The sequence below is a fragment of the Rhipicephalus microplus genome, unplaced genomic scaffold (genome assembly GCF_043290135.1).
Source record: "Rhipicephalus microplus isolate Deutch F79 unplaced genomic scaffold, USDA_Rmic scaffold_27, whole genome shotgun sequence".
Classification (NCBI taxonomy): domain Eukaryota; kingdom Metazoa; phylum Arthropoda; class Arachnida; order Ixodida; family Ixodidae; genus Rhipicephalus; species Rhipicephalus microplus.
Window position 1 is genome coordinate 7443842 of NW_027464600.1, and position 22734 is coordinate 7466575.

A 22734-nucleotide genomic window follows, 5' to 3' on the forward strand; every position below is an offset into this window, starting at 1 on the left:
ATGGGCGAGGAACATCGGCTGAAAGGCCACTGTAGTGAAGGAAAGACGTCGAAGAAAGACACAAGCATGCAAGCAAGCACCAGCGTCAGTGGCAGCTCCAAACTCGAGCTCGCGCTTGGCCGGATTTTGGCTGCTTAACGGCCACCACTAGTCGACGCTTCACGGTTTAGGTTTGTCGGGCTTCCCTGAGGTCCAGCGTCAATAAACCACGTCACATTTGGTGGAGGTACGTGAATTTCCTGTACCAATCTGGACCTTCACTCCCGAAAGACCCCCTGGCTTCGTGACCCCAATACCACCATGACCAACGAGACCCCTCCCCAGCCTGGACCTTCAGCTGTACACGTCACCTGCGGCGTCATGTATCGCCAGGAAGAGCCGCCTATCTTCACCGGCTCCGGGGACTCGGATGTGGATGATTGGCTGTCGAAGTACGAGTGTACCTGTGCCAGTAACAAGTGGGACGACGAAATGAAGCTTGGGTGCGTCCAGTTCTATCTTACGGACATCGCTCAACTGTGGTACAATAACCACGTGGCGACCTTCCCACTTGGTCTGTTTTCAAGACTTCCCTTACGGACGTCTTTGGTTGGCCATTGGCTCGCGAACTTCGGGTCGAGCAGTGCTTGCGTCGTTGGGCGGAGCTCCACGAGGAGAACTTCACAAGCTACATTGAAGATGGGCTAAACCTCTGCAACTGTTTCAACTCAACTATAACCGAAGAGGAGCAAACTAACCACATCCTCAAGGGCATCGAGGAGACGCCTTCCAGATGCTGCTCGCAAGGAACCACCCCGGTGTCGCAGTACTGATGTCCTTATGTCAGAGGTTCGACGAGGTGCGTCAGCAGCACTCGATCGCACACCAAGCCTTGACAATGCCCGACACAATATTTAGCTTGCAGCTTACTGCTCGCAGTGCCGACCAGCTGCCACTTCTATCCACCATCAAGGACTTCATCCGTGAGAAGGTAGCGCGTCAGCTTTTATTGCTCCCTCTCATGAATGCATCGGCGCCGACCTTGGCCCCTGACATGCAGTACGTCATGCGGAACCAAATTGCGGAGGCAATACTTCCTATGTCCCAGCAACCACCAGTATCAGCGCCTTTTACGCTGCCATTGCCTCTCGGCCTCCTTAGCAGCTTACACCCTGTGCCCCCATCTCTGATACCGTCTCTGCACCACTTACATACGCCGGCATCGCCTCTCAGCCACTTCAGCAGCCTTCACTCTATGCCTGCCCTGCGATGCCGACCACCGCCTCACTACCGACCACGAATTCTGCACCGCCGCTTCCCTACGCAGGACCTTTGCCTCCGTTAATCCGCCACCCAGGCGTGTGGCGAACGCCGGACAACGGGCCCATCTGCTTTCCCTGTCGTGTCGCTGGCCACATCGCTCGCCACTGCCGCCACTACCTACCTTCTTTTTGCAATGCAATCACCGCGCCCGCACCCTCGCCGCCAAGCGAACCACCAACTCCCATCTCGGATAACCACCCCTCCCCCTCCAGTGCCCGACCCCCATCTCCGCGCCGACGCTCTCTGTCCCCCATGCGTTGCCGCTCTGCTACAGAGGAGGGAAACTGATTGCTGCAGCTCTGGAGGCAAGAGCTACAGGCAAGTCGGACTGCCCAAGGCCTGTATGCGCTTCGCTGCCAAATGGTATTCGCGTAGTTGTCGAAGGAACCGCCGCCTTAGCGCTTATTGACACAGGAGCCGCCGTTTCCGCCATCTCCAAGGCACTGTGCCGCAAGCTAAAGAAACTGATGACGTCGCTGTCAGGACTGATCCTCTGTACTACTAGCTCTCAATGCATTGCGCTGTCAGCTGTGTGCACGGCGCGGATTACTATTCAGGACGCACTCTACGTGAACGAGTCTTTCGTGCTACCCTCCTGCTCTCACGACATTATTCTCGGGTGGGACTTCCTGTCAAGCCATAGCACCATCATAGATGGCGGTCGTTCAGAAGTTGCTATTACGCCCTTGCAGACCTCTCCTTCAGAGGAGCCTCCACCTCACAAACTTGTCGTGGCGGAGGACACAGATATTCCACCCCACACGTGGACCCTTATCAACCTAACGTGTACAACTGCGCTGGACGGGGCAGCACTCTTCGCTCCGTCGAAAGTCTTCCTCCGTCGCCGTAGCCTACGACTGCCCTTTGCAGTACTCTCAGTGAAATCCAGTGCGACGATGATGCTCGTTGCCAACTCACTCACGTCTGCCGTGACGTTGCTTCCAGGAGAATCTGTGAGCGTATACAAGGCGCCGACCTCTTGAGTTTCCTGGACATCGCCGAGGATGAACCCTACCTTCAGGTAAATGCCATGACGTCACCTGTTCCGACGTCTTCAGCCCTAGAAAAGTTTCGCCCTTCGATTTCCAATAATCTACCGCCATCGTATGGCAGCGAACTTCTCGTTCTTCTGCACGACCTCCGCTCATCTTTCGATTGCGCCCTGCCAACCTTGGGCCGCAAGAAAAGCCTCACTCACCACATCGATACCGATTCATCCCACCGTGGAGGTGTAGTGGCTATGATACTCGGCTGCCAACCCGCAGGTCTTGGGATCAAATCCCGGCTGCGGCGGCTGCATTTCCGATGGAGGCGGAAATACTGTAGGCCCGTGTGCTCAGATTTGGGTCACGTTAAAGAAACCCAGGAAGTCAAAATTTCCGGAGCCCTCCACTACAGCGTCTCTCATAATAAAATGGTGGTTTTGGGCCGTTAAACTCCACAAATAAATCAATCGACACCGGTTCCCGTGCTCTGTTAGGCCAAGTACCCTATCGAGTCTCCGAAGCGGAACGCAAGATTATTAACAAGTGGCTGACAGGCTTCAGCGGGAAGTCATTCAGCCGTCCCAAAGTCCCTGGTCATTTCCTGTGGTCCTTGTGCGCAAGAAGTATGGAACCATGAGACTCTGTGTCGACCATTGCCGCCACAATAAGATAACCCCAAAAGATGTCTACCCGCTTCCGGGCATCGATGATGCTTACGACTGCCTACAAGGGGCAGAATATTTTTCGTCCCTAGATTTATGCTCGGGGTATTGGCAAGTACCGATGGCTGACACTGATCGTTCCAAGACCACTTTCGTCACGCCTGACGGACTCTAAGAGTTCAACGCCATGTCGTTCGGATTGTGCAACGCCCCAACTACATTCGAACAGATGGTGGACAACGTCCTTCGCGGCTACAAGTGGAACATTCGCCTTTGCTACCTGAACGACATCGTAGTCTTTTCTAGGGATTTTCGAACTCAACTTGTCCGCCTGTAGGAGGTTCCGACGTGCCTTAGCTCAGCTGGTCTCCAACTCAACTTAAATAAGTCAGTTTTCGGCCCGCCAGATGACGATATTGGGTCATATCGTTTGCAAAGAAGGCGTTCTGCCAGACCCAGCGAAACTCCGTGCCGTCGCCGAATTCCTCAAGCCCAAGCGCATGAAGACGCTTCGAAGCTTCATTGGGCTGCGTTCTTACTTTCGCCGATTCGTGCGCGAATTCGCTTCTGTCATCGCCCCTTCTTACCAACGTTCTGACAGCATCCAACGGCCTGTCTGCTTGGTCACGAAATTGTGACACACCTTTTGAGACGCTTGGGCGCTTACTAATGTCAGCTACGATACTCTGACACTTTGACCCGGATGCGCCCACGGGAATTCGTACTGACGCCAGCGGGGTCGGCCTTGGTGCCGTGTTGGCTGAAAAAAAAATAAAGGCCGGGATGCCAAGAATACGTCATCGCTTACGGAGTCGAACTCTGAAGTAAGTCGAGTGCTATTATTCTGTTACGAAAAAAGAATGCCTTGCCATATTTTGGGCTTTGGCTAAGTCCTGTCCGTACCTTTATGGCCACCCTTTCGACATCGTCACGAATCACCACGCTCTGTGTTGGCTCTCGTCACAGAAAGATCCGTCAGGTCGACTCGGTCACTGGGCGCTGAGTTTACAAGAGTACGACATTCGTGTTGTGTACCGATCACGCATGCAAGCACCCTGACGCGGACGCTCTTTCCCGTTCACTTCTGGCATCCGCCACAGCTTCACCGTCAGTTTCCTTCTCGCCAGTCGATATCCCCGACATGTCAGTGGAGCAACGGAAGAATACGTGGGTTTGTCACCTTGTGGACTTTCCGGCGAATCCATCAGCTCATCCTGCTTCCACAGCTCTACGTCGTCAAGTGCCACGTTTTGCCACTCGGGATGGTCTCCTCTATCGCTGGAATTAGGCATCTGATGGCCGGATGTGGCTGCTTGTGATACCTCGCCACATCCACACGCAAATGTGTGCTGCTTTCAACGCCAATCCCTAAAGCTTTCACGTTGGCGTTTTCAAGACCTACACCCGCTTTCGTCAGAGGTACTATTGGCGCGGAATGTATTCGTATGTGTGCAAGTATATCCACGCTTGTACTGGCTATCAGCGGCGAAACGCTCCCCCTAAACGAGCCACCGGTACACTTCAACCTCTCCCGTGTCCGGCGCGTCTATTGGAGCGCGCTGGCATTAGTTTGTACGGTCCACTTTCCTCGACCACTTATGGGTATTGATGGACCATCGCCGGTGTAGACCACTTTACGCGTTATGCAGAAACGGCTGCTTTGCCCACAGCAACAGCCAGATAAGTTGCGTTTTTCATCCTACGCAACTCCGTCTTCTGTCACGGCGCACCCCGTGAGCTTCTGAGCACCACAGGACGTGTTTTACCATCCGAAGCCATCGAAGCATTGCTAGTTTAGTGAGAATCGTTCACCGCAAGACCAGTGCATATCATACGCAAAGCAATGTCTTGACAAAACGATTTAACCGCACTCTTGGTGATATCTTGATGATGTACACCGCATCTGATTAGGCTAACTTGGACGCCGTCCTTCCTTTCGTCACTATGCATACAACACTGCAAAGCAAGCGACCACACGATTCTCACCGTTCTTTCTTTCATACGTATGCGAATCGCCATGCATGCTTGACACCATGTTCCCTTACACACCTGACGCCTGCGAGTACAGCCCAACTTCCGACATTGGCTGGTACGCAGAAGATTGTTGAAAGTTGGCTCGTTCCTTTACGAGCACAGACCAAGGTCTCTAGAAGCTTAAGCGTGACGACAACCAACCTCATGCTACTTTCAAAACGGGTGTGTAGTTTGGCTCTGGATCCCATCCAAAACTCCTGGCCTCCCCTATAAGTTATCGGCACGCTGTTACGGCACCTACCGCATTCTTGCTCGGATTTTTCCCGTCAATTACGAAGTCGAGCCCTTGACACCATCTGACGACTTGCGTCGTCGCAGCCGAGAAATCGTCCACGTCTCTCGCATCAAGCCATATTATGACCCAGCTATACTACCAACGCCTTAAGTCGCCTTATTCCCCGAGGGCAAATGTAATGAACGAAAGACGACGAAGAAAGACATGAGCAAGCAAGCAAGCACCAGCGTCATTAGCAGCACCAGACTCGAGCTCGCGCTTGCCCGGATTCTGGCTGCTTGACTCCCGACGCTCCTCCACGCCTCACGGTTAACGTTTGTCGGGCTTCCCTGACGTCCAGCGTCAATAAACCGTGTCACACCACAAATAATGTTAAGAAGAAGTCTGCGATGAAGAAATTTGAATATTAGGCAAAGAAGACTAAAGCATTGGTGTACAAGGTGTGACAAGAAATATTGAAAAACAAGACGGAAAGGTAACACCTATAAGCAAGCCAAGCCAGTGCACCGAGGACAACTTATCCTTGTCGATGCACGTCCTCCTGGGTTTCCTGGATCCCTGCTGAGGGTTTTCGCGAGTCGACGGCAAGTCATGCCTCTTTACACCTACGGAAAGCTGTCCGGAGTCTTCTTCAACATCTTCAAACATTTCATATTTGTTTACTGATCCGGTGAGAAAACAACTTGTCGCGGACCGGAAACTGTTGAACCTCGCAGAATATAAGAATGGTAAGACGAATACTGGGGACACCAAAGACGTGCGCTCTAGTAATAAGAAAACAAAGAAGAAAAAGATTCTTGCTTTCAATCGCATCGAAAGCAGTCATTCTTGTCTTGTCTCGCTTCTGCGACATGAACTAAGACTGTTTGAGCGTTCTACGTCTAACTCACTCCCCCAATTCATTACGGTGGCCTCTCATAATTCTCCAAACCATTCCCCGCTTTCGCAGTTGTAATTTATTCCTCCTCTTTTAGTTACATTGAAGGAGAGTGTACGAAGCGTATTGACACAAGCGCTAAGTAAACCAGTTGCTGCATTGAAAACGATAAGTCCGCTAATCTATACTTCAGCTCCCTCACAGGCGTCCTGTTTACGGATTCCCCATCGCAAACTTCACTATTCCTTCTCTTTTTTTTATCGGTAACTTAGTGGGGCAACAGCCTGCATATCCAGCAGCTTTTTCAAGCACCTCTATTTGCAAGCACTCCCTGCCGATCAAGTGATATCGCTGTTTCTTCCTTCCTAAGTAAATACTGAATGGCATAGAACTTTCCGAGAGAAAACATCCTAAAGAGGTGAGGTTATACGCGATGGCAGCGATAGACACAACAAGAATAGTTGATAGAAACCCCACTAATGTTTTAGGGTACGTTACGAACGCCACGCCATAAACACCATCGCACATATTTCAACGATGAAACGGCCCTTTCCACAGAAAAGGACGGAGTAGCTTTCTCTCTATAGTTGTGCATGGTGCACGCTGATATTGATGCCTCCGTAGAGGTTTGCCCGGATGCATTGCGTTACTGGCCGAAACGACACTGTGTGCCCCCACGAGAACACTCTTCATCTTTCAAGCACTTCTGCAGTGAAATATTGAGCCAGCACGTCGTGGCATATACATCCTAAAACCGCGATTGTCTGCTTAGTTTCTATGGCTACTTTGTACGATAGCTCCCGTTTCTCTTTTAGAGATTTGCTGAGAAGCTCACACGCATATGTTGCACTCAAACATTTGACAGAGCATACACACATACATTGATTTGATAGACGTTCAGATGTAACAGCAATCAATCTGGAATTCCCCGCATACAGAGCACTGAGAGCTTGGCCAACCACTTGTAATGCCTGTCACGAGAAGGGGACGTCCCCTAAGGAGTATAGTAATAAAATGCAGAGTAAACCGAGGCGAGATAGAAGAAATATTTCTTGATATTAAGGTTGCCTGTGGTTATAAAGGGCATCATCTCCCTTCCATGGTCCCACTGGTGGTAGCAGCACAGCAGTTCTAGGCTAGGGTCGCCAGTTTGGCTTTCCATTACCAGTTCCGTGAGCCGCCCCTCTCATGACCAACTCAGCGGTGCGTTGTCCTGTAGGAGTGAGATGGCATCTACAGGACGTAGTTTTCACTGATATGCAATCTGTTCTAATGCCGGTGTTGCTTTACACCACGAACACCTTATATAATAATAATAATAATAATGAGATCTAACAGACAATAATGCCAAGTAATGTATAGGGCAAGTTATTAGAACCAATGTATTGTACATAGGTAGAAAGAAAAGTAGGTGAAAAAATAACCTGCCGTGTGCAGGAATCGAACCTACGACCTTCGAATAACGCGTTAGATGCTCCAACCACTGAGCCATCACGGCGGTCATCCCCCATACACTTTTTTTTGGGTTTCATTGGTCCTCCCTGCCTTCTCTCTTGTTGTTCATCCCCCAGAAAGAATGACAGGCGGGCTAGTTGGTACAAATTCATAATGAAATACTTGGAAGCGCAGACCAACGGGACACAAGGGAAGAGACAAACAAGCGCAGACTGAAACTCAGTTTATTCAGACAAGAAAATATATACCAGAAAGATGAGAAAGAGAAAAACCGGGGACAAGGTTCCACGATGATCAGGTGTCGTCCAGAAACGAGATTTCACAATCTAACAGTGATATAGACGGTGAACTGACGCAACTATCGATATTCTTTTTATCTTTTTAATAAAAAAAGGCGTCCGCAATATCTCTAGTTTTCGTGTCATGATAGCTGTATAAGACAAATGTGCGCAAAAATTCAGGTACGCAGCCACACTTCTTGCAATGGGCAGACAAATGTAAACCCGGGGCTGATTTTAGCGCATTGTAGTGTTCTCGCAGGCGAACATTCAAGCAGCGCCCGGTCTGCCCAATGTATAACCTGCCGCAAGACAGTGGAATACAATAAATGACATTAGATCGACAATTGGTGAAAGAATTGATATGCTTGACACCACAACCTTGCTTTACAAGACCTGCCTTCATTCTGCTTTGTAAGTCAATTCTAGAACACATTTGCTGCAGTTTTCCACTTGCGCAAAACACAACGTTTCGGGGCCCCGCCGCGGTGGTCTAGTGGCTAAGGTACTCGGCTGCTGACCCGCAGGTCGCGGGTTCGAATCCCGGCTGCGGCGGCTGCATTTCCGATGGAGGCGGAAACGTTGTAGGCCCGTGTGCTCAGATTTGGGTGCACGTTAAAGAACCACAGGTGGTCGAAATTTCCGGAGCCCTCCACTACGGCGTCTCTCATAATCATATGGTGGTTTTGGGACGTTAAACCCCACATATCTGTTACAACGTTTTGGGTTTATATGTGAATTTAAACGTCGGAGTGTCAGTCAGCGCCATCTGTAGCCAAGCGGCGACACACTTTTATGAGCCTGGCGTCACGTAGCCCGTGAACTTATTACGAACGGGCAGCTGAACAATAGTCCTCGTACTTACTTGGCCTGTTTGCACCATGGCCATGCTAGGATGCTGTTTTGAGCTTCCGTGCGTAATTCTGCAGAAAACTTAGGCAATAAACAACTTGCATCTATAGAAGTAAAGTGAGTGGTCATACAGATGAGAGTTCGTTTTGTGGGCGCTGTGCTGCGTTTTGCGCAATCCATCGAAAAGGATATCAGCACCTAAGAGCATGCCTCGCTTAGCAGAGTCTGACAGGGTTCGCAAACAAAGCTTGTCTATGAAAGGACCAATTCAAAGCCACTTTTATTTGGTGACGCTGCGACATGCGCTCATTACGAGAATGAAACAGTGTTATAGTTTACAAAAGTTGATTCCTTGAAGTTTACTAATGAAACTGTATCACTTAAAAAATAAAATATACTTGTGACAGTACAATTTATTTACGCACATTTAACGGATAGCGGCAAAAAGTACAAAAAAAGCTTTCCTTCCCTACGCAGTCAGAAAAAAAAAGATCAGCTCAAATTAGACCACCTACCTTGATTTTCATATTGAAAAGCTCTCAATGTACACCTACGAGCCATGAATGACAGATTGTTCGCAACGCGCATCTATATTATCGCATGAGATCTCTTCGAAACTCACAACGCGAAGCAAGTGATTCGGCTCGCACCTACCAAAGCAAGTCACCCTGCGCTAGATGCCCTCGACATCGATTCACCAATGCAGGTCACTACTAAGCTGTCACTACCACCGGAATGGCAGATGAAAGTAGGTATTCGCCCTTTGCTACGTAACCTGCAACCCATCCGCCACTAAAACAGGTGAGCTGCCAGAGTCCAAGCATGTAAATATTATTCTGATTGTTAAGGTGCCTTTGTGCCGCTGGGCCCCTGCACAACAACGCCACGACCGCAGTGGTAAACAGGGGACAGACAGGTCATGGACTGCATTTTGGCTACCACAATAAATATTACACTCTTAAAAAAAAGTCAGTAAAAAGGTAGCAACTGCAAGAAAAGAGGTAGTAACTACAGAGGTTGCTACCTTTCTTTAACCGTTACTACCCTTTTGCCACCTGTTTACTACCTACGTTAGTAAACAGTTACTACCTGCAACCATTACTAATTTTTTGCGAGCTCTTTACAACCTACGTTAGTAAACAGTTAATAACTGAAATAAAAGAAGTAGTAACTGCAGCCGTTACAACCTCGCTTGCCCCGTTACTACCTCTTTGCTACCCGACTTTTGACTACCTATTTCAATTTAGTGTGTGAATGCGATTCTGATAATTCATGAGAGGAATCGTCTCGACGTATAAACATTACACGGAAAAATGACACATAAGGTATCCATATATCAAGAAAATACAATTTCTTTAAAATATGCAACAGAGATATGTAAACTTCATTCTGATATTGTCGAAACGAAGAAGTACAAGTTAACAAACCATAAGCAAGTGCTACACGTATCGTAATAGATAATCACAACAAACTTAGTAAATTACAGCACATTTAACAAGACCGGCACGTCAAAATAACTAGGCGGTCACAATAAGCCTCGAGGACAGTCACAGGTAATCCACTGCGGTGTTTCGCCAAATACTATCATTGTTTGGGCTGTAAAACCCTCAAAACGATTATTGCATTTTAAACGCTGATATATTAGTCGGGTGAAGCATTGAAATGCACTGAGAGTGAGTTCGGTACATTGTTCCGGTTACTGTACATAATGCCTTTTTGTGGCCATTTTATAACAAATAAATATAATATATAACTTTTTATAAGTAAGGCTAATTAAAAGTCTTGTGCTACGTCACCAAACACACGTAACCAGGTAGTATATTATAGTGTTATAGGTTCAAATTTGTTATAATTCATCCTGAAAGGGAAGCGCTCCCCTGTGCCAGACATGCCCCTGCAAAGTAGGGGCTATATATACCCCACGCTTACTTCTTACTGCATGTATACGTAAAAAATAGTTTTTTTATACTTAAAAAATAGTGGTCTTGTTTGGTCTGTGCATTCTTCGCATTCATAGCACACCCAGCTTCTTACCCGAATTTGTCTAGTTGTAAGACTTTGATAAGCCAATATTAGCAGTTAAGAAATAATATGCCAAAAGGAATGAACGACGTAGCATCGATAACGACTTTTTTTCTTGAAGACTTTAAAAGTTACCCTCAATGGGTGGTAACGGATAGGGTAGTAACAGTTACTAACTGCTGGTAGTAACAGCAGAGGTAGTAACTGTTACCACCCTCGCCGTTACTAACTACGCTTACTACCAGGGATGTAACATATGTGACAAACCGTTAATACCCCAAAGTTAGCAAGTACTACCACCTGTTTTCTAAGAGTGATACAGCCGTGGAAGAGGCCGGTATAGCCCCAGTCATGTGTGGAGGAGTAGAGAAAATGAAGGAAGAGAGGAAAGGCAGGAAGAACAACCAGACGCGCGTACGGTTTGCTACCCTGCGCTGGTAAAGGGATCAAAGGGTTAAAAGAAAGAGAGAGAACAAAGCAGCGCCAGTGAACATGGGTGCCATTACATTACACATCTACAAGTGGTCGCTGAAGCCAGTGGATTTTCAAAACATTAATTTCAAATCCACCTTTGTCTTCATGTATTTGCAGGCGGCGGGGTATCGCAATTTTGCCCGGTCAAGTGAGCAGCTCAGTGCATGCAATACTAGAACAGGCTGTAGCCACTGGCTAAGAGGGCCCATGAACACAACTGCTATGGATACCAGGCCACGCAAGAGTTCGACAGAATGAGCTTGCTCACACCTCCACCTGTGAAATTTTCCACCAGGCCTCCGCTGCTTTACGGAGAGCGCAACGACCCCAAGACTCTAGTTTCCTTTGCCGCTATCCTGATATTCATGGAGCTGAGTATATGAGATCTACCCCCTCCCCCCTCTAGGTATATGGTTAGACGAGGCAATATAGGCTGCGCGGCGACGATTACAATATTTATCCTTTCAAAATCATTGCCTTCCCAAGATTGATTCCTTGGTTTGGCCCCCTCAATGTAAATTTTGTCCCCAGACGGCCAACGTATTTAATTTAATTTGTAGGTGCGAAAACAATCCCAATATGCTGTCAAAACTTAACACTACGATAGTCGAGTGGGAGGCGACCATGTGCATCAAAAGCGTTGGTCGACTGAGCCCGTACAGAGGTAAGATTCAACGGTCTTCCGGACTTCTAGGAAGTCCACCCAATAGGGGCTGAACATTTTATAAATGTACCGTTATGTTTCATGTACTTTCGCTGCTTATTCCTTTCTTTTTTGCTTTCTTTTGTTCTTTCTTTGCCAAATCGGTACTAATCCTGTTTGTGAAACTTTAAATGCTGGGAAGGTGAAAGTAGCAAACAGCTAAAAACCTTCGTTCAAAATGAAGGTAATCATCCTCTACGCTAAGCCTGGAAGAAAAAGGCGGCACATGAAAACTGCCAAAGGGTTATGAAAGCCATTAAGCAAAGAAAAAAAGAAAATGGACAAGACACCGCTGAATAAAAACAGTAGTGAGGTTTGCGCTAGACGAAAGCGACCACAAAAAAAGAAATGCTGCTGACAAGCGCATACATGAACTTAGAACGGCAGAAAGCTGATGACTTCTGCTATTAGAAGCATCCTCTAATTGCCTCCCTAGTCGTCGAAGCGGAGAAAAGTATACGTCGTGACTGTTCAGCGTCCCTCGTTTGTTTTGGGCACCCGCGCAGCAGCCACTGTCTGGCTGCGTCTTCGACTTGCTGCGCAGTGAAGTCCAATTTAGGAACGATGACTTGAAAGCTAGCATACCAAAGGGAGTTCACAACTCGAAGAGAAAACATTGGTGTGACATATCCCTCCCTTCCTATCTCTCCTTCCCCGCTTGTTCTGCTGTGATGGCTGTCTATATGCTGATGCACGATAACATGCTATGACATCTCGGTAGAGAGTTTTTTTTTTAATTCTGAATGAAAAATACACTAACCCACGCTCCACAAGCACACATAAGCCGTTCAAAAAAGCGTACCGCGCGGTTTAAAATAACTCTAACGTGTCATTCCTGCTTTTAAGAAAGGCAACGCATCGGACATATTCTGGGAAGATTTATCAAACTGCTGCGACTCCACGAGCTGTCACACTTGCGTTCACAAAGAGTCCTGTGACTTGTTTACAATAGTTCATGTTCAATAATAAATATTATTTCAAAAAAGGCATGTTAATGTTGCGACATGGCCACTTTTGCTTCGTTAAATGGTCGTTAGCTCTAAACGAACGCAAATTGGTAATTTTACCATGGTAAAGTAGACAGCCATTGATGAGCCCAAGCACCCTTAAAGAGACGCTAAAACTGTAATTGTGCATGACAGTGGTAAAATGACAGGCTTACGTGATCCAAGCCTATCAAGGTAGCTGGCAAAAATGCGCAAAAATAACGAGGACGCATAAACACAGTACACATAGACCGTATAGTTCCTGCGTTTATGTTTCGTCCTCTTTTTTGCGCTGCTTTTGAAATCTAAATTTGTACCAACTCGCCCAAATCAAAGTGCCACCAAGGCATTCACACACATATTCAGGCTTCAAATGCCAAGATGATTACACGTAGTAAAATAGTCTCCTTCGTCTTTGTCCACATTAGCGCCAAGGAGTAAATAATTACATCGGTCCAAGTTGTGAAAGTCGTTCGAAAGCTACGCAGATTCTTCAGTTCACTTGCTCGTCTGTGCTACACCTCCTCAACGGCTGCTGTTGCTTTACGTGGATACGCAGGCCTCTCGCGTGAAGGTTCCCGCACACCTTTTATGCATCACACGTGAAAGCACACTAATTAGACAGAGAAGAAATTCTCTGATAACATCTGTTGCCCTGAGGAGGTCAGCGCTGAGCAGAGGTATAGGTACTACAAGGCCGGAGGTAATTTAACAACAACTGCGAATGCAGCTATGTGGTTTATTGATTAGCTGGAGACAGTGACAACCTAGAGGGGTTTATCTTTTCCGTAAAGCAAGTTCGTTCTCTGTCTTACTTAGTGTTCTTACCAGCCATGGTGGTGTGGTGGTTATAATGCTGAGCTGCTCAACCCAGAGGTCACGGCGGTCGCATTTAGGAGCACGCGAAACGCAAGAGACCTGTGTTGTGTGGTGGTAATGCACGTTAGCGAACCCCAGGTGGCCCCAATTTCAGGATTACTACACCACTGCGTGCCTCACAATCACGCAGTCGTTCTGGAATGTAGAGCCTCATTTGTTATTATCATACATCGATAAAATATTATTATGAAGTAGCGAAGCGATAACTGTTCTCCGATAAGGTGAGTTGAAAAGAGCGTGTATTTCGGTTGCTGCGTAGCTATACGGAAGTGCCCAAACGGTGGTGGTGGGGCTGAAAAGATTTATTACAAAAGTGAAAGTCGTGAGGCTCACAGTGGGGCTCTACGTGCAGGGTGATGTCCCTATTCAGGGACCCCAATGAAGCGATGTTTGCTGTGCGCTGAGACAATTTAAAATATGCCTGTGGTCACATTATACTTGTTGATGTAACATTAATTATGCCAACGCAAGCCGAGACATTGCAGTGTCCAGACTCAGGCCTCAGGATCTATAGAATGCTGTGACCTCTCTGAACTCGAACCACTCTAGAATACGCGAGTACCGGGGTCTCTTGTAGGACGGGAAGTCCCTTTAACGTTGGCAATTTCCTACTAATTAGCACAAGTGCATTGAGCAAACGCAAGTCTAAACTCGCTAACGGGCCTCTAAGCTTACTAATTTGACCGTCACCCTGTCTTTCTATTTACAAAGCACGTGGCTTCTAGACTAAATGTGGCGTCTCAAATTTACGCCACCCAAATTGAAGGTTCAATGAGGAACGCACAAGCGGCACAACACACAAGCCCTCGCGCTCGTTCTACGTCTGCGTGCTGCTTGGCAACCACTTCCTCAAAGTCGTCGAACCCGGCAACCTTGAGCAACACTGAAAATGAAAAAGGGCGTCCGAAAGGAAGCACGGGTTGTTGCCCACCACCGAGTTGGTTCGCTGACGTTACTCGTACGTCTAGAGTGGACAAAGCGGCAGCGTTAGACTGCTCGATCGTCACAACAAAAGTTCGTAAGATCGTTATTTCATATATATATTCCAGCAATATCCAGGAAGATTTTCCTACTCGTTAGCATGCATTATGTATAGCTAAATGCATTTTGTGTACTAGTGTTTTCTTCTTCTTTTCTTGCGAAAGTTTCCGTCTTTTATTGCGATAGCAATTACATGGACATTCTCGGCTGAATTTCGTCGCCGACGTCGATTTCATGCACCGTATATGTATACATATCGATATATAAGAAAACGCAAGAACAAAATACAGCAAAAGATTCAGGTGTGCGGAATTGAACGCGGGACCTCCACGTCGTGAATGCGAGGCTTTAACCACTGAGCCGCCGAGGTGTACCTCCTTGAACGTTGAAACGGCAACCTCTTTATACCTACCACCTACCGCTGTTGGCGGGAATCTTGGGGAGGGGGCTATTCCGTTTTCAGCAGTATCAGCAAGATGGCGCATTGAGCACGTGGCAGCTCTCATCTCTCACGCGTACTTTGGCCCGCGGAGAGGACATGAGTGGACAATCTCTCAGGCGCCCTTATCTCACGGTGGGGAGTTCACACGTCTTGGCTGGAGTTAGGCTTGGAACAATTCTGTTGTAGTTATGGGGCGGTGCAATCGACAAAGGTCACTGCAATCGTTGCACAGCCTTCGTTTGCGAAAATAGAGCGCTTTTCAAACACAGCCGAGTAACAACTGAGACGCTTATTCACGTTCATCTGTACCCGTGAGTACGTTTCGTGCGTCATTTGGGCATGAAAAACGCGGAGCACTTTTTGATCTGCTTGCTATCCTGCGCGTGACCTTCCAATTTGCTGGTATCGCGTTCATTGCTTGACCTTTGCGGCAAAGCTGTGACTTTTTTCCCCCTTAATGCTCTCCCAAGCTAAGGGAGCAAATGTGAAAGCGTCATTGATACCCACGTCTGGTAATATAAGCACCACGCAGTACCGCTGGCACCAATATCGCTGGTGCTACCCCAGAGCAGTAAACACACACACACACACACACACTATGTTATCGTTGATAACACCGGTAGCACCAGCACCAACGAACGCACAACGAATATGAAAGGTTACCTGAGGCAGGCTTCCTCTTACTCGGACATGTAATGCAGACAAAGCACGCTTTACAGTAGAGAAAGGTACCCTGTGCAAATGTGGAATAGTCAGGCAGCAACAAAGTTGTAAAGAAGAAAATCATTGCACCGCAGTTTTAAAAATGTCGGATTCTGCATAGTATATACTTGCGCCCCGCTACTCACATAAAATGGCGTAATAACTTTGATAGCTGGAACGTCGCGCTTCAACTGTGTATATGTGTGCAGTCTTTTCAAGCACACTCGAGTCTCGAGCTGCTTCTCGTTCTTCGTAAGACATTCCAACTTTTTGCTATCGCATTCATTTGTCCACCCTTGCGGTGAAACTGACTTTTTTTAACGGCTAACTTAATTCATCCTCTATCAGTTCCCCTCATTGTCAGAAAAGCATGACGTGTGAAGTTCATTATATAGTCTGTGATTATTTCCACCTGCTTTTTATCCTTGTTTGCTTCCGCGTAGTGTACCCTGATCATAAATTGCGGCTGGCCCGATTATGCACTATGATTATCTGGAATGAACGCCTACCTGTACTAACGTGAGACCCGGCACATCCGCAATTCGTTTTGTGGCAAACTGTCGTGCGCATCATGCCATGGGCCAGCGCTTTCGACAAAGATGCGCTCAGATGACGTGGCGCATGTGAAGATTAAATAGTGTGGCAGCTAAAGCACTGCGTATTCACCCATCCTGGTGTTTGTTTTGGTTGGCGACCCTGATATAAGATTGCGGATCGATCGCATACCCGTGTTCCATATGAACGTGCTCACGGCTTTACGTGCTCTGAAACTCAAACGGAAAATGTAGCACTCGGATCGCCTCTGTATAGATTCACGAAAAGGTAAGCTTACTTTTTTTTCTATTGTGAACTTTATACTACACCCGGTAAATGTTTTAGACGCTGTACAACAGCTGTATACTGGAAAGCGTATGTTACTGTCATACCTGTAATCGTCGTACCATTTGCGTGCCCTTTTCTAGCGGGGCGTGTCCAGTTCTTGTGGAAGTGCCACAGAAGAGGCGTTGTTTCGTGTAACGGGCAGCGTGTATGTTATCAGTGCTTCAATACATTTTTCTTTTTTACACTTGGTGACAAGTGTTCAGTTTTTCCCACAGCAAACGTACGCGAGTGCTTCCTTTGGTGAAAACGCGATACTTAAGAACCAGCAAAGAATGTAAGCCGTTTTCAGAGTGGGAGGGGAAAGTCTGCATAAATAAATAAATAAATAAATAAGTAAGTAAATAAATAAATAAATAAACATATATATATATATATATATTTATGTATATATATATATATATGAAGTAAAGAGTGGTAGAGGTAAAATTTGCAATACTTGTTTTCTACAGCCAACAACAAATTTAAGGAGGCCTTCACATCACAATTGTTTAACCGACACAAGGAACCACAGTGAACCACTGCACTTCTCTACTAACGTCACTGTTTCGAGTCTTTCGTCGTGTCATAATACGTGCGATCGCAGTGGAATTCACGTGTTATTTCGTACACAGTTCTCTTGTGAGCTTTCGAGTGTCTAGGATACCTCTTTAAAGTTCACTTCATTATTTTCGTTTGCTAGACGGTTAAAAAAAGCGGCTTCCTAGCCCCACAGTTTATGCAAAGGCATTCTAGACTTCGCATACCAAACTGAATAACAGATTTTCGGGAACTCAATGTTTACCCTGCAAATGGAACGTAGTGCTAGCTAGTATGGAGAGTTCCGGCATAGCAACAAGCATCGCTAGTGTTAGCTGCAATAGGCGCACGGCAAGTCATAAGAACGTGCCTGGAAAGTTCATGCGGGTTAAGTTTTTGTTAGTCCCATGCTCTAGTTCTATGCGCCTTTCAATGTAAAAGCAACCATACCAGTCGAATTCCGCGTCTGCCAGTGTCGACAACAGAGAATTCGTGAAACGCGTAAACTATACACTGAAAATACACACCCACACAGACGCGTACACACGTGTGCCCTCCTTCTCTAAGTAACCTGCGTAGTACGCATATGTACTTCCGCCACGCCGCATACTGTACATACTGGCACAAGCGCGTGCATAAGGGGCACGGTGTTTACTTCCGAAGTTAGCGTCGTTGGTCTGTAGTGCTACCTTTCTTACACACTATGAAGAGCATATTTCTCTGCGCGTATTTCACTTTCTTATCCATCTTTTTCAATGTACGCCCGCAGGAGCTCTTCTTCTGTACTATTATGTTCTGAAAAATAAGATGGTAAAACTTGGAGTGCAGGTGAAGGTCCTGGACTCCGTCGTTTGCCTCCAGTTGTTTTTTAAATCAGGATTCCGTGCTGTCTCAGGATGTCGGATCCCTGCCTTTCAATCAAGACCCACAAGAACGCAAGACGGTATTAAAATGAAGAGTTAGGCAAGTTTATACCGGTTGGTGATGTTGAGTAGCGCCACGAGCAAAGATGGTAGAAACGAGCACGAAGCCAGAGGTAGGACTCAGAATGTGCGCGATATGGCACAGGGAATAAATAACAGGTAAAAGAGTTGAGACAATCAAGAAAATGCACCATGCTAAAATCAGATATTTTTTACTTTACTATAATGTACGTGGCATACACTTGCGTCGTTTTGAGCACTTAGATGGAGCTTTTAGGTGCGCACGGAAACATTTTGTTTTTTTTTATTTAGCAGAAGGGGAAAGTTGAAAGGTTAGTTTTGTTAAAAACATAACTTGTGACCCATTCGAGGCTTTTTCACATACGTGGCAAAAAATGTAGCGTCATTTTTGTTTAGGTCACAATTGTTCCATGCCAATAACGTGAATCGGTCCTTCCAGCGCTATTGCAAGCATCACTTACAGCTGCTGTTTAGCGTACAGATGTGTGTTACAGTTCACACTTTCTTTTTAGTCTACTATGATTTGATGAAGTACGAAGCCAGTCTTCCACCGATATGTTCGCTCTAAAAAACAGTCATCTGACTTTATATATTATGATAGCGTTAAATAGCTCCTTTTGCAGATATTCTCGCGTTGGCATCAGTGTCAGCGTCATTGGTTTTGAGTGAAAAATTGTCTTGTTGATGACCGAAAATTCGAGAAAACGCAAATAAGTGATAAAAATTTGCGCGGGTCCGCGTGATGAGCAGGTGTCCTACTACAGAACCATAATATTTGTTGCAGCCACTTTGGAAAAATTTAAAAAAAAAACGCTCTATGACTGTGACGTAGTGGAAACAGCCTTCTTAACGCATGTAATAATGTGTGAGCGTAGAATCTCACCAGCTGTGAAAAAATCTCAGCTACGCAACGAGTGGGTGTTCTAAAGGCGAATCTATTACAAAACACTACTACATATTTAATCACCATCAATTTCCAGAATATTGTACGTCCTGACAGAAAGTTAACGTGTATCTCTAAAGAAATCCGTATAAGCTGCGCCTAAACGCTTCCTTCCTCCCCCCCCCCCTCCCAAAATATGAAGTACTCTTTCTTTTTTTTTCTTAGAGTTCTTAGAGTTCTACCCTGTACAATGTTAAGCTCTCATCTTTGGGCATTGAGTTTTTAACGCACAGCTTTTGAGTAGAATATTTTGTTGTACGCAGGATAATCAACACAGATGGCTTTTTGTTAGCAAGAGGTTTCAGCGTGCCTGTTTGAAATAGCAATAAAAATTGAGACAGTAAGTAAGCGGAGTGCTGTTTGCTTATTGTTTCACAATGAATCCGCAGGATCGGAATGCTTCCCTCACACCGGGACAAAAAGAATCGAAACACATTACAGAAGTGCATGAAATATAACACATGCCATATTCATGCGCGTTCGTTCTTACGGAATGCTGCTCTAGGTGTGCTGGCAAAGTTGTTATGCTAATAATAGAATTTAGGCATTGCAGTGACTTGAACTCTAAAAAAATATCGACTAAAAAGGGTGTCTTTTTGTGCCACAACAATAATCGTCATCAGGCTCGCGTGCGCTTCCTTTCTTGAAAACTCGGTGCTGGCCACTTTCCTATCGAGAATGCAATGTAACCCTGATAATGGGCATGTCGATCGTGACCGGAATGTACCGGGCGCGGGGCGATTGCGCAAGGACGGAACGCAATATAGATGTGGCGATTATTGTGGCGGGATAAAAAGACACCCTTTTTACTCGCTCTTTTTTTAGAGTGTGCAATCATGGCTATTGAAAGTCAGACCTGTGTGTTTTTGTGGACGAACCTTGCCTGCTGCGCTGTCAATATGTTCAATAAATCAATTTCTGGTCGGAAAGACAGTTCACGCTGCTTTGTTGATATCATTTACCACTACATGAACGGTTAAAGGTTGTATCGATGCATGCAGCCCTTATGGTACTATACAGCTCTAAACTGTGGTCACAGTGTGATCCTGATTATGTGCGAAAATTGTCAACTAAATTATCTGAATTGATCATCTGAAGCACTGTTATACATAACGATGAGTTCTTTATAAGTATACTACCATTGAAGAAGAAGAAAAAGTAGAGAGAGAGAAGAATTGAGAACCTACCCTTTCCACAGCACCCCACAAACTGTCGCGGAGGCACTACGCAACAAGTACCAAACGACAAGATCACTGCTAAATTTTCCACGTGTTGAGGCCTAGTGTGTTTTCTGCTGTGAATAGAAGGCCGATTCGCCTGCCTTCTTATTGTTGCTGGCGCGTACTCTCTTTGGAGCAATCACTGTGAGGCGGTTGCAGCAGGTCGTCACCGTCGCACTCTCTTCCCGATTATGGAGCGACTGTACAAGGAACTACTATCTGTTTTGTCGGAGAAACTCTTCTTTCTGGGTGAGGAGGAATTCCTTCGACACTGTCCTGCCCTTTTATGTTCATGTGCGAGAGACATGTAAAGCTTGTTTTCAGGTTTTGGTAGGTTATTGTTTATTCAGTACTTGCACAAACACCTTGTAAATTCTATGTAAATACCTCACATACAGATGTCTACGTTTCATTTGTGCGTTCTTTGTTTACCATGTAGTGTATATATGTAAACATAACCTTTTGTAACAGTTTTTGGTGTGTCTGTGTATGTTGTGTTTCGTGTACACATGTAAGCATATCTTTTTGTAACAATTATTTGTGTGTATGCGGATGTTGTCTTCGGTTGTGATGTTCTGTTGGATTGTAATTGATGATCACTGTTTGTAAAAATAAATTTCTCTAAACACAAAATAAAACGCAAGATGGCTGTCATCGCGAGACGAGAAACTGGCTTTGAGTCAGAAACAGGTTTTCAACAGTTCAAAAAGTACGCTTTCTACTCAGCAACGTGTTTACGCCAGTTAATGGGTGGGGTAGAGGGGGTCAAACGTATTTTGTCCTTCCCTGCTCTTTCCATTGCACTCTGTCTCCCTCTCTCTTTCGTGCGCCTGTGTTACCATTACCTTACTTCCGAGATATAAAGCGGTGTACTGCAGTATATACCAATAAACGAAGCAAGCTGCGCGTGCGAGAATCTCATCTCCGAGGCACGCAAGCACGATCGCGTGAGCGTGGTGGTTCCGACATCAGCACTTTTAACCGGACCATGAACGTCGGCCGCTGTCCAGTAGCAAGTCACGTACGTCAAATGGACGCAAGGCCAAGTAGTTGTGAGAGTGCTGACAGCGTAAAAGCTCGAAGGAAATAACAAGTGAATAGAGAAGCCCCGAAAGAACTAGGCACCTTAGTGCACTGAAAGAACTGCAAGAGGAAAGGAATTCGAGATGCGGTTGTTGGGGAGTGGGAAGGTTGTTCGCAGTGCAGATCATTACGTCAGCAGCAGCTTTGCGAAATAGAACAGGGGGTGCCAAGTGGCTAAGCACAAGAATAGGCTGCAGGTAAAACAGAAACGAGATGTTACTTTGCTGAAACAAATGGTGGCCAAAAAATAAGGTGCAAAAACAGTGTATATGGGAGTTCCTTTCTACTAATGGAAGCCGAAGCAGCACGAAAAATACAAAATAGAAAAAGGCGCATAGATACAGCGCTGGTGAAGCGGAAGAGAAGCTAAATGGAGAGCGTTCAAGATGGCAAGGAAAGATTGCAGCGTCCACGAGCTTTCGCAAGTGTACGAGTCATGAAGTGCAATCAAGAAGAGATCAGCGGCTAACATCTATGTGCGCGTAAAGTTTTGTTTCCTTCGCTCACCAACTTAATTATAAGCTGCGCCTTAGTGATAAAAAAATGCAGCGCTGCCTTTACCTACAGCATGTTCTAACTCGCCACCTCCCACATGCTTTTCAGAAAAAAGAAAAAAAAAATTTACACTTTATTTCTACGTGTGCTCTGGCCAGGTAGTCATGTCGTGACTGCGAAGGCGGTGATTATTCCGAGTAGGTGAAGGTCAGTGTAGGTGAAGATCAGTACGCACCAAGAAGCACGGCGCACTTTTTTAACCATTCTTGATAACTTTTTTTTTCTTCAATTGTGTTACAGTGGTACATAGTACATTTTCCCTGACGCGTTATCAAGGAAAAAAAATCACATCTTCACGCGTACTGAATAACTAAATAATAAAAAAATCATGTAAATCAATAATACAATAAGTATATCACCTTGCTGGTTTGAAAACATGGTGTGCTTTCGTAAAAAAATGTAACATGCTTCGGAGAAATGCGGAACTGAAGGTTACTCAACAAATTATAAAAAGAAAGTGTTCTAGCAAAGAAATGAAAAAACGAGGGCGTTCTAAGAATGCAGGGATTTTACGGTGTTTGCGCAGAATGTCGGCGTATGCCATTTTGTTGCGCGATTGGCAACTTCCACTACACCTTCAGAGAAAAGCTACCAATATTAAGCGAAGGTTTTAGCAGTACTGAACGCAAAAAAAAAAAAACTGTTCTCAAAGACGTCTGTAATTTCTGCTTATATATAGTTGGCGGAAAATAGATGGTATAGTATTGCTGATCGCGAAGTG